Genomic DNA, 12,012 nt, shown 5'->3' on the forward strand with positions numbered 1-12,012 from the left:
AAGAAAAGTTATCACCAACCTAGATAGCATATTGAAAAGCAGAGACATTACTTTGCCAACAAAGGTCCATCTAGTCAAGGCTATGGTTTTTCCTGTGGTCATGTATGGATGTGAGAGGTGGACTGTGAAGAAGGCTGAGCGCTGAAGAATTGATGCTTTTGAACTGTGGTGTTGGAGAAGACTCTTGAAGAGTCCCTTAGACTGCAAGGAGATCCAATCAGTCCATTCTGAAGGAGATCAGCCCTGGGATTTCTTTGAAAGGAATGATGCTAAAGCTGAAACTCCAGTACTTTGGTCACCTCATGCGAAGAGTTGACTCATTGGAAAAGACTCTGATTCTGGGAGGGATTGGGGGCAGGAGGAGAAGGGGATGACAGAGGATGAGATGGCTGGATGGCATCACTGACTCGATGGATGTGAGTCTGAGTGAACTCCGGGAGTTGGTGATGGACAGGGAGGCCTGGCATGCTGCGATTCATGGGGTCGAAAAGAGTCGGACACGACTGAGCGACTGATCTGATCTGATCTGATGTCAAAAACACAAGAGGTGTGGCAGCAGCTCCAAGTTACACCACTACCTGAGAGCTAACTGCTTAATCATGTGGGGCTGAGGAAACAAACTCCTCTGAGGCTGCTGGTTAAGCAGGCAATCACCATCACCTTGACAAAGTCAAGTGCCTGAATCAGCTTTTCTTAAAGGTACCATAACGCTACCACAATTCTCCCCAAACCATGCCAACAAGGTCCCCCATTTTTATAATTCCTATCTCAAATGCATGCTGTGGGAAATGCCAAGCAAAATGCACGTCAGTTTCTGAGGAAGTGATTATGGCAAGCATGACAGTTAAGACCTAGATACCCCAAGGCAGTTCCAATTTCACAGTATTTTATTGTTTTCACATAAGATGCCTGTTTAAATATGTTAGTCAAGATGGTTTTTACCCTAGCTTTATTTTATTTATTGTCTCACTTTGGCCACGCCGGGTCCTCACTGCGCTGCTCGGGCTTTCTAACTGCGTCACGTGGTCTTAGTCACTCCGCTACATGTGGAATAGTAGTTTCCCAACCAGGAATTGAACCTGCATCCCTGCATTAGAAGGTGGATTCTTACCCACTGGACCAGGGAAGTCCCTCAAGATGATGTAAGTTATACTTGTGAAAGACTTTTTAGTACGAATAAAGTTCAAACCCCAGAAAAAATTCTTTCCAGACTCTTGGTGGTGCATACTCAGTTGTGTCCAACTCTTTGCAACCCTTTGGACTGTAGCCTGCCAGGCTCCTCTGTCCATGGGATTTTTCAGGCAAGAATACCGGACTGTGTTGCCATTTCCTTCTCCCAGGGATCTTTCCAATCCAGGGATCCAACCTGAGTCTCCTGCATGGGCAGGGTCTTTAATGCTGAACCATCAGAGTAGCCTCAGACTCTCTGTAAAGAACATATAATCATATGGAAAAAACCTGGCCTAATCCCCAAGCCATCCTGAGAAAGAGCAGCATTTCTTCCCAGAGAGATCACCAGAAATTACAACGGATTTTAAAACACAAAAACTCCTTTGCCAAGAGAAGAAGGGGACAACAGAGGATGAGATGGTTGGATGGCATTACTGACTGGATGGACATGAGTCTGAACCAATTCATGGAGACAGTGAAGGACACAGAAGCTTGGTGTGCTGCAGCTCATGGGGTCACAGAGTCAGACCTGGTGCCTGAACAACAACAAATAATAACAACAACAAAAAACCCCAGTCCACAGCACATGCAAAGTGATTGGCCTCTATCTCATAAACAGAGGGGGGAAATCCTCTAGTTAAAAACACAAAAGATGATGAGGGAAGGAGGAAAAACTGAAGACTGAAAAAGGGGGCAATAAGCAGCACTTACCAGAGCCCTTTCAACAGAAATTTTTAACAACTGGATATTGCTATAACCATTTTCACAGCTTTGAAAAAGAAGGTTCGCCTAGACATCTAATCTAATTTCACATGCAGAGCATCAAATATTTATTCCTTTTACATCCTGTCAGATATCTGTTCCTTTTAGCCACAACTGTCACTGCCCTGAGCCACAAAAAAAAATTTTAATATATGTAAATAGCTGCATTCCTTGAATCCAAGAGAAAGTGTCTGAGAGGCCCACAACTCCCTTCTGAGACATTACAAACAGTTTCTTTCACTTTAGTTGCTACACTGGTATCCGAACACCTTTCAACTCTTGCCTTACCCAAAAGGCAACCATCAGCAAACAGACAAAGGAAAGCTAGTGGACCAAGAGGCGGCCTGGTGTAAAATTAACAGCAGTGAGAGTCTAACCACCCAAACACATCAAATCTAATGGGGAGATGAGCACACTGAATCTGAGCAGAAGTTAGGAGTGGAGACAAAGTCATAAAATTGGAAGACTCACTGCATGAGGGAGCAATAGACGTTTGCCACAAGAGCAGATGAGGTGACCAGGTTGCCAGATCCAGCCACTTGTTGGGCAACTGGAATGGCTACAGAATCTAGGACAATTAGGTACTATGGTTCCAATTCTCTGTAATACCAAACTATATGACCTAAAACTGCCCTGTATTTCTGTATGTCCCACACATCCATATGAAAAGCTAACAACATCTACTTACAGATGGTTACTTCTTTTTGGAAATGAAAAATATTCTAGAATCAGTAGAATCTTTTCCTGACTGCATTTATGCATGACCTGCAAATCAGGAGGCTGACTAAGCCTACTGAGAACTCCCTTAAATTGTTGAGTCTACTTTTACCTAATCTTTTTTTTCCCCCAAGAATTAGACGCCAGACTTCTGGGTAAAGATGATGGACTAAACACATAGCTATTCACTGATCCTTCCCAGAACACCAAGGGATTCCTTTTCTTTCTTTTATTTTAATAAAAACCCACAGAGATGAAGAGAACTGAAGATTACAGCCACAAATTTTTGAAAGCTGGAAAATAAATGGTTAAGGGGTAAAGGACCCAAAGACCCAAGAAAACTGAATCCTAAGTAAGCATCAAGGAATAGGCCTCCAAAAGGCTTAGTGGGGATAAATGGGAAGAATTAACAGAAAATCTTTCTGAAATGCAATTCTCAGGTACCCCTCCACTCTCTCAGGCAGGCAGATAAATGCCTTTCCTTCACCCATGCAACACTGAAGGTAATCTAAGAAGGTTTATAAATAAACAGAGGTTTACATGGACTGGAGACCACTAGGTAAGGTGAAGACAGTGTAAGCTAACATATGTACTAGATTCCAGTCCCCAGTGTGTTGATAAACAAACGTCTAACAACTGGCTGGGGTCTGGCGAGCAGAGGAAGTGGGGGAAACAAGGGTAGTTATTTGTAATATTTGCTGCTTACCATAGCTGCTTCAAGCAACCAATGTCACTAAATGCAGAATTCAGAAGAGATGCCTGTGACAACATGGTATTCCCACTCTACAGACAGATGTACATACTCTCAAGAGCATCCACAATTAAAAATGTAATACAGTAAACAGAGAGTGGTGAGCTTTTATATTTATTAATTTTAATAGAACATTTAATAAGTCTGTATACAATCTTTAATAATTGTTGTATGTAGCAACTCACTCACAAAGTTCCTGAAAACAACTGTCTCTGATGTGCTAGTACTACCCACTAAGCCCAGACCCCTTTGTCAATACCTTTCTCAAAAGACTGACAGCCAGGCCTTCACTTCCAGGCAGTGATTAGAAGAGACGTCTCTGGGGAATTTGCCCAGCGATTAGTCTACAAGGAAAAATATAAAAATATTGACAAGTTCTCAAACTATATTTGACCAGCCAGATCATCCTACTTCAAAGCTCACAATTGGTTAAGTCCTACTTGCACGTTCAGAGCTTCCAGTCAGCTTCTTAGGATCCAACTCTTAAATATCAGGAAACAGCCAAGCATTAGACATTCTAGTATAAAAAAATAGAAATGGAAATAGGAAAAGAAAGCTGAGAGACCTGGGCAGTCATACAGCACTCTGCACTTTGAAGAGCTCCACATTAGGTTTGATGCTCTGCTGTTGCTGTCTTATAATTCTTTAATAATGTTAAACAAGGGGCCCCACATTTTCACACTGTACTCAGCCCTGCAAATTATGTAGCTAGTCCTGACAGAGACTATACAGGCAAAAGAAAATTCTGGAGAGAAAGACACCGTTAATATTTTCAGAAATATAGCACAAAATAATATAAACATGAAGCAAGAACAGTATGTTAAAAAAAAAAAAAAGGACAACAAAGAGAGAATCAGAAAGTGATCACAAGCATGCTTCCTTGCTAATTTAAACTGTAAGAGCTGAAATGAAAAACTCAATAGAATAGCATAAGAATTCTGGAACATGAGTCCAGGAGGTCCAATATCTGAATAATAAGAGTTCAAAAGGAGATAAAAAGAAAAAAGGGAGAAGTCATCAAGAATGTGTCTGTGATGCAGGAGACCTGGGTTCAATCCCTGGGTCAGGAAGATCTCCTGGAGAAGGGAATAGCAACCCACTCCAGTATTCTTGCCTGGAGAATTTCATGGACAGAGGCACCTGGCAGGCTTCAGTCCATGGGAGTCACAAAGAGTCAGACACAACTGAGCAACTAACACACATCAACAAAACAGTTTCGTGACAGAAAGGATTCATCAAATGCTCAGCACAATGGATGGAACCAAACTCACACTAAGGTATATTATTGTGCAATTTTAAACACTGAGAAACAAAAGAACTGATCACATAAATAATTAGGAACTTAATGACTTCGGCTTCAAGAACAATGCAGTAAACTTGGAGGAAACTATAAAACAATTAAGTCATGCCTTGAAAATTTACAAGCTAGAATTCTATACCCAGCGAAACTATCAATTAAAAGTAAGGACAGAGTAAGATGGGTTCAGTCATTCAAAGTCTCCAAGCTGATTAAAAATCAAACCTTCCCTTTCTCAGGCAGCTATTGGAGAATACGTTCTGACAAAGTAAGACACAAGAAGATATGAGATCTAAAAAACTAGAACTCAACACAAAAAGGAAGAGTAACCCTAAGATGCTGGTGAAGGGAAGACCCAAATAAGAGGTACACATAAAAACAATGGGCAACCAGTCAATGTGGGACCATATACTCAGGAATTTGAGAAGCTAATAGAATACCTTAAGTGTTGGGATTTCCTGAAAGGAAATTTGGGCAAGTTGCAATCTGAACTGTAAAAGGCATTAATATAAAAGTAAGCAACAACAAAGAAAAACAGAAATTTCACAGAAAACCAAAATTGTATAGAAAAGTAAAAGTGTTCACAGCTTGTTAAATGGCTTAACTGTGAATAGCACATTCACTCTTAACTGTGTAAACACTGAACACTGATCTAAGCAGTTATGAACACCTATACCAAGATGGGAAAAGAAAAAAGGTACCTGGAGATGTGGAAAAAGAACTATATCTTCATCTGCCATAATAGGAAATAAAGATAATACCGGAAGCTGAGAAATCAAGAAATCAGAATACAAGAATGCTATTAAGAATGACAAGGTTCAGAACTTGCTATCCCAAAATACAGTGCCTTGGCATAGTGATTATTTTAAGCTGAAGAAATTTGAGAAATGACAGGTGCAGGAAGGACTAACTGACCTTTTTGGACTCTGAAGCAGGTCCTAAAACCCTGGTGTGAGAAAGGCCTTCCCTATATCTGGAGGAAGGGAGGATCCTTATTTCTGAAGATGAACAGACAAAGAGAAATTCAAAGTAACTGGCCTTGTTAAGCTTCCCATTTATTAACCATAGCTCATATTACTTTGTCCTATCACATTCTTCCATGACTTTCTACTCTTTCAAACTCAGTATCAAAATGCTCAGGCCTGGATTTCCCTGGGAGTCCAGTGGCTAAGAACACACCTGCCAATGTGGGGGACAAGGGTTGATCCCTGTTGTGGGAAGATCCCACATGCCAAGGGGCAACAAGGCCCCTGTGCCACAACTACTGAGCCCACGCTCTAGAACTCGCATGACTTTACAAGAGAAGCCACTGCAATGAGAAGACGATGTACCACAACTAGAGAGAAGCCCCACTCACTGTAACAAGACAAAGTCCATGCACGGCAACGGAGACCCGGTGCAGCCGTAACTAAATACATACATACATGTGTGTGTTAGTCGCTCAGTCCTACTCTTTGCAACCCCACAGGCTGTAGCCCGCCAGGCTCCTATATCCATGGAATTCTCCAGACAAGAATACTGGAGTGAGTTATCATTTCCTTGTCCAGGGAATCTGCCAGACCTAGGGCTCAAACCTGGGTCTCCCACATTGCAGGCAGGTTCTTTATTGTCTGAACTACCAGGGAAGTCCACAAATAACTACATGCTGCTGCTACTGCTGCTAAGTCACTTCAGTCGTGTCCAACTCTGTGTGACCCCATAGACAGAAGCCCACCAGGCACCCCAGTCCTTGGGATTCTCCAGGCAAGAACACTGGAGTGGGTTGCCATTTCCTTCTCCAATGCATGAAAGTGAAAAGTGAAAGGGAAGTCGCTCAGTCGTGTCTGACTTAGTGACCCCATGGACTGCAGCCTACCAGGCTCCTCTGTCCATGGGATTTTCCAGGCAAGAGTACTGGAGTGGGGTGCCATTGCCTTCTCCAAATAACTACATATACACATTTAAAAAAAAAAATGCTCAGGCCTAACCACTTCTTCAGGTTTTCATTTCCTTATGTAGACTCATCACACAAAATCTATATTATCAATAAATAAATGTGTATGCTTTTCCTTTGTTTGTATGTCTCTTGTCAGTCCATTTACAGGATCCTAGCTACAGAACCCAGGAGGACAGTAGGAGAAAGAATTTTTACTCCCCTCCAAGAACACAGAGGTAAGAATCAGCTATAAGAAATTAAAGCGTTTGCCTCTAGGGAAGAAGTGGGGGATCAAGCGGGAGAACTGCTGCTTTTCAAAACAAGTCTTATAGAGCTATTGAATCATTAAACTATGCATTTAACACACTGATAGAAAAAATACAAAACAAAAACATGAGAAAAACTAGCACCAAGTTCAGCTTGATTTAGTTCATGATTCTTTTTTTTCAGATTACAAGTTTTCCCAATAAGAAACTGTTCTCCTTTCATTTGTTGTATTTCCCATTTTTCTACAGTTGATTACTCATACAATAAAAAGTTAATAATCATCTTCCTACTGTCTGATATTCTAAGTCATCTGCAACTCCAATTATTATTTTGGGATATTCCTACATCATATGATACCCAACCTGGCCCAACTCAGGAAAAGGTAGCAGTTGTCCTTCACGGAGTTACCACAGCAATTTATACCAAATGACTTCCTATCGCACAAAGGGTTTCCCTCTGCAAGCCTACAATTCTGTCAAAACGCTACAAAAAGACTAAACTTAACCCTGTAAGAAATTCAAATAAAAAACACAACAAACTCGAGAATGAGCATTTAAGGGGCAACAAATTCAGTTTTTTTCATATCTTTATTACCCTAGACACTAAAAGATTTCAGTACATATAAATTACAAAAAGTGAAGTCACTCAGTCGTGTCCAACTCTTTGTAACCCCATGGACTGTAGCCTACCAGGCTCCTCTGTCCATGGGATTTTCCAGGCAATAGTACTGGAGTGGATTGCGATTTCCTTCTCCAGGGGATCTTCCCGACCCAGGGATCGAACCCAGGTCTCCCGCATTGTAGACAGGCGCTTTACCGTCTGAGCCACCAGGGAAGTCCAAATTATAATACACAACATATTAAATACAACTGATAGCATTTAGTATTTATTTTTAATCTTTCTTTATATGGCTGTCAGGTTGACCTTAACTAGCTAGTTAAGTTATTATACAGTCAGTTTACAAAACACAGTTCAGATAAGTAAACGCTGTCACATCCTCTTGTGCACCTCCAGATGAGGGTAGTCATGGTCAGCACAGGATATTTAAGGAGGAATCTGCTTACCACAGAGAACTGAGACAATCTGTAGACAGATATACTCCAGTCAAAGCAGCTACACATGTTTTCACTTATTCCTTTAAGAGTGATTTGATTTGTTTGGATTTGGTATAGAATCACTTCTGGATTTAAGGAAAATGAAACAAGGTTTTACAGCTTGCTATGTTATGTTATGAGCTTGTTATGAGTGCTGCACTCAATATGTCAGCAAATTTGGAAAACTCAGCAGTGGCCACAGGACTGGAAAAGGTCAGTTTTCATTCTGATCCCAAAGAAAGGCAATGCCAAAGAATGCTCAAACTACTGCACAATTGCACTCATCTCACACGCTAGTAAAGTAATGCTCAAAATTCTCCAAGCCAGGCTTCAGCAATACATGAACCGTGAACTTCCTGATGTTCAAGCTAGTTTTAGAAAAGGCAGAGGAACCAGAGATCAAATTGCCAACATCTGCTGGATCATGAAAAAAGCAAGAGAGTTCCAAAAAAACATCTATTTCTGCTTTATTGATTATGCCAAAGCCTTTGTGTGGATCACAATAAACTGGAAAATTCTTCAAGAGATGGGAATACCAGACCACCTGACCGGCCTCTTGAGAAACCTATATGCAGGTCAGGAAGCAACAGTTAGAAGTGGACATGGAACAACAGAGTGGTTCCAAATAGGAAAAGGAGTACGTCAAGGCTGTATATGGTCACCCTGCTTATTTAACTTCTATGCAGAGTACATCATGAGAAACGCTGGGCTGGAAGAAGCACAAGCTGGAATCAAGATTGCCGGGAGAAATATCAATAACCTCAGTTAGGCAGATGACACCATCCTTATGGCAGCAAGTGAAGAGGAACTAAAAAGCCTCTTGATGAAAGTGAAAGTAGAGAGTGAAAAAGTTGGCTTAAAGCTAAACATTCAGAAAACGAAGATCATGGCATCTGGTCCCATCACTTCATGGCAAATAGATGGGGAAACAGTGTCAGACTTTATTTTCTGGGGCTCCAAAATCACTGCAGATGGTGACCGCAGCCATGAAATTAAAAGACGCTTACTCCTTGGAAGGAAAGTTATGACCAACCTAGATAGCATATTCAAAAGCAGAGACATTACTTTGCCAGCAAAGGTCCATCTAGTCAAGGCTATGGTTTTTCCAGTAGTCATGTATGGATGTGAGGAGTTGGACTGTGAAGAAGGCTGAGCGCCAAAAAATTGATGCTTTTGAACTGTGGTGTTGGAGAAGACTCTTGAGAGTCCCTACGTCCCTTGGACTGCAAGGAGATCCAACCAGTCCATCCATCCTAAAGGAGATGAGTCCTGGGTGTTCTTTGGAAGGACTGATGCTAAAGCTGAAACTCCAGTACTTTGGCCACCTCATGCGAAGAGTTGACTCATTGGAAAAGACTCTGATGCTGGGAGGGATTGGGGGCAAGAGGAGAAGGGGACGACAGAGGATGAGATGGCTGGATGGCATCACTGACTCGATGGACATGAGTCTGAGTGAACTCCAGGAGTTGGTGATAGACAGGGAGGCCTGGCGTGCTGCAATTCATAGGGTCGCAAAGAGTCGGACACAACTGAGCGACTGAACTGAACTGAACTGACTGATGTTATGTTAGCAGAAGGGGACGACAGAGGACGAGATGATTAGTTGGCATCACCGACTCAATGCACATGAGTTTGAGCAAGCTCCGAGAGGTGGTGAAGGATAGGGAAGCCTGGCATTCTGTAGTTCATGGGGTCGCAGAGAGTCGGACATAACTGAGCGACTGAACAACAAAATATTGGTAGGCAAGTGGCTGTGAAGAAATCCTAATCAAAAAAGATTCCTTTTGCACTTAAAATTGAGGTGGGATAGACATACCTGAAGTCATAGTTAATTTACATTTCTCATCTCTGTTTTGCCTAATCATGGATTTGTAGGATTATGAACACTCCTCACACACATACCTCTAAAGCCAGTAAAATATGTCTTTGACATTAAAAAAAAAAAAAAAACCCAAAATTTTCTCAAACTGTCAACAAAAACAGGTTGCTGCCAGAAGAATCTCTTTGTCAAAGTCAAATTAAACTTTGCCAGTACACACAAAGAACATCCTTTCAGATGAGTGGCTGTCAACCAACTTAATCTTAGAACACTCAAAACTTCATGTTCACACTAGAGTGCTTTAGGTAAATAATACTAATCTCTTCCGGCTTCTAGGTAGCTTACAGCCTTAGTAAAGTTCATTTGGTTTCTTGCCACCTTTATCCATCCCCATCTAATCTTCCCCTCCAAAGCAGCTTTTTCCGTCATGTTTTGTTTTTGAAACAGCTTGTTTTTTCCACCCTAGGTTTTCCCAAAATATTTCAGGGTTCTGACAATTCTGCCAGTGACTAAATCTCCTCCTGGGAATAGCTGCCTCATTATCACTATTAAAAACAGTCACTCCTAATACTGACTGATAAGAATCTGGAAACTAGTTGTAACTTTGGGAATGCAAATCCCACACTATCCAATCTAAAGATAAATGTATTACAAATGGAATAACAGACTCCTCACAGGACAGAACTCAAGCAGTCTTTGTGTTCCATTTAAGCTATTGAGTTTTGTGTAATCCTAATTCTGACTAATATGAAGAATTTACCATTACCTTTCTCATAACCTATTAATATGTAAATTACTAAGAGTCAAGCAAGCACAAAAGAAAAAAGGGAAAAAAAAAAATCACAACCCACACTCAACACAAAAACTCAGCAGCAAATGCCCTTATGTTTTTAAGGTAATACTGCCTTCCAACTGATCTCCTGTTTCAGAAATATTTTGTGCAGTACATGTGTTGTGTGGGTAACTTCTGTTCTTGGCAAGCTAGTGCTCCTGGCTTGGAAAATCAACAGCAGATAACCTAAAGTAAGAGGTCTTTTCCTATATCCTTCAAATGGAAGGACTACTTAGAAACCTAATTCTTCCAAAAAAGATTTACAAACTAGAGATGATCATGAATTTACTTCCATCATCATCATTCTGCTTCTATCTAGCTTACTTAGTATTTGTGGAAAGTTACATAAGCATAGTTCATTATTCTGGAAACGTGTAAGAGCAATGCAGAGATGATTCCCCCATCCATACACAACCCCCTAAAAAAAGCAATGTCCAAAAGCTCTTTCAAAACCAAAATCAACGTGGGCCATTTTGCAGTGAAGGCAGAGAACATGTAACTCAGGGGTATGTAACGATTTTGTGGTATAAACTCCTTTGGCAGTATGCTAAGACTATAAACTGGAATATTTTTTAAAGCAAAAATACATACACTGAGAAAATCTATTATATGGTTATCAAAATATTTAAAATTCATATAATATTCAATAAATTTCTTTTTTAACATATAACAAGCACTAACAAGTCTATTAACTACCATAATTTCCAAATTATGACCAACATAAATGATATTTTCAAGGTATCTATAACAACTACAATATGATATAAAAAGATGATGTCAATTGATGACAGTCACAGGGATTGCTAACTTGCTGTGGTTTGTAGGTACACTTCAGTCAGAGATTAGTGAAAACAAGTAACTAACGTTTTTCTCATTCAAGCTCACAGACCCTTGAAGCTTTTAAAGTATACTCATCTGGAGCATTTAAAGAGGTATTTAGAGATTACTTGGTTCAACCTCTTCATTTTAAAGGTAAGGGAATTAAGGAGGAACTGATGACACTGATTGCCTGAAGTACATTCATTCCAAATCACTGAGTTCTATTTAAAAGTAAACCACTGTTTTCTTCTGAAAACCTGAATCTCACATCTAGGCCTACTTAGAACTTGCTTCAAACTTGCACCTCAGTTACATCGTCTGTAAAATAAAAATAATAATCCAACTTTGGAGGAACTTTAATGTGAAAACCAAATTTAATAATCCATGTTAAAATACTACAGCAGTACCTTTAAGGGTAAGGCTAATTATCAATTAATTCCATGAGAAATCAAAGGCAAATTATTCTTATTCCTTCAGTTCAGTTCAGTCGCTCAGTCGTGTCCGACTCTTTGCGACCCCATGAATCACGCCAGGCCTCCCTGTCCGTCACCAACTCCCGGAGTTCACCC

The 12,012-nt window shown here is 40.6% G+C and overlaps 1 protein-coding gene across 3 annotated transcripts in view; it reads right to left on the minus strand.

Moving 5' to 3' along the window:
- FBXO34 (F-box protein 34) overlaps positions 1-12,012 on the minus strand; it is a 97,505-nt gene that overhangs the window by 31,500 nt on the left and 53,993 nt on the right. For 2 of the 3 annotated variants that reach the window (XM_010847707.1, XM_010847706.1), the window contains exon 2: positions 3,660-3,744. The exons of the other annotated variant lie outside the window; for it this stretch is intronic. The gene's annotated coding sequence lies outside the window, so the exon portion shown is untranslated. The remainder of the gene's footprint in view (positions 1-3,659; positions 3,745-12,012) is intronic. 3 annotated transcript variants of the gene reach the window in all.

This window comes from Bison bison, unplaced genomic scaffold (genome assembly GCF_000754665.1).
Source record: "Bison bison bison isolate TAMUID 2011002044 unplaced genomic scaffold, Bison_UMD1.0 scf7180017864254, whole genome shotgun sequence".
NCBI classification, from domain to species: Eukaryota; Metazoa; Chordata; class Mammalia; order Artiodactyla; family Bovidae; genus Bison; species Bison bison.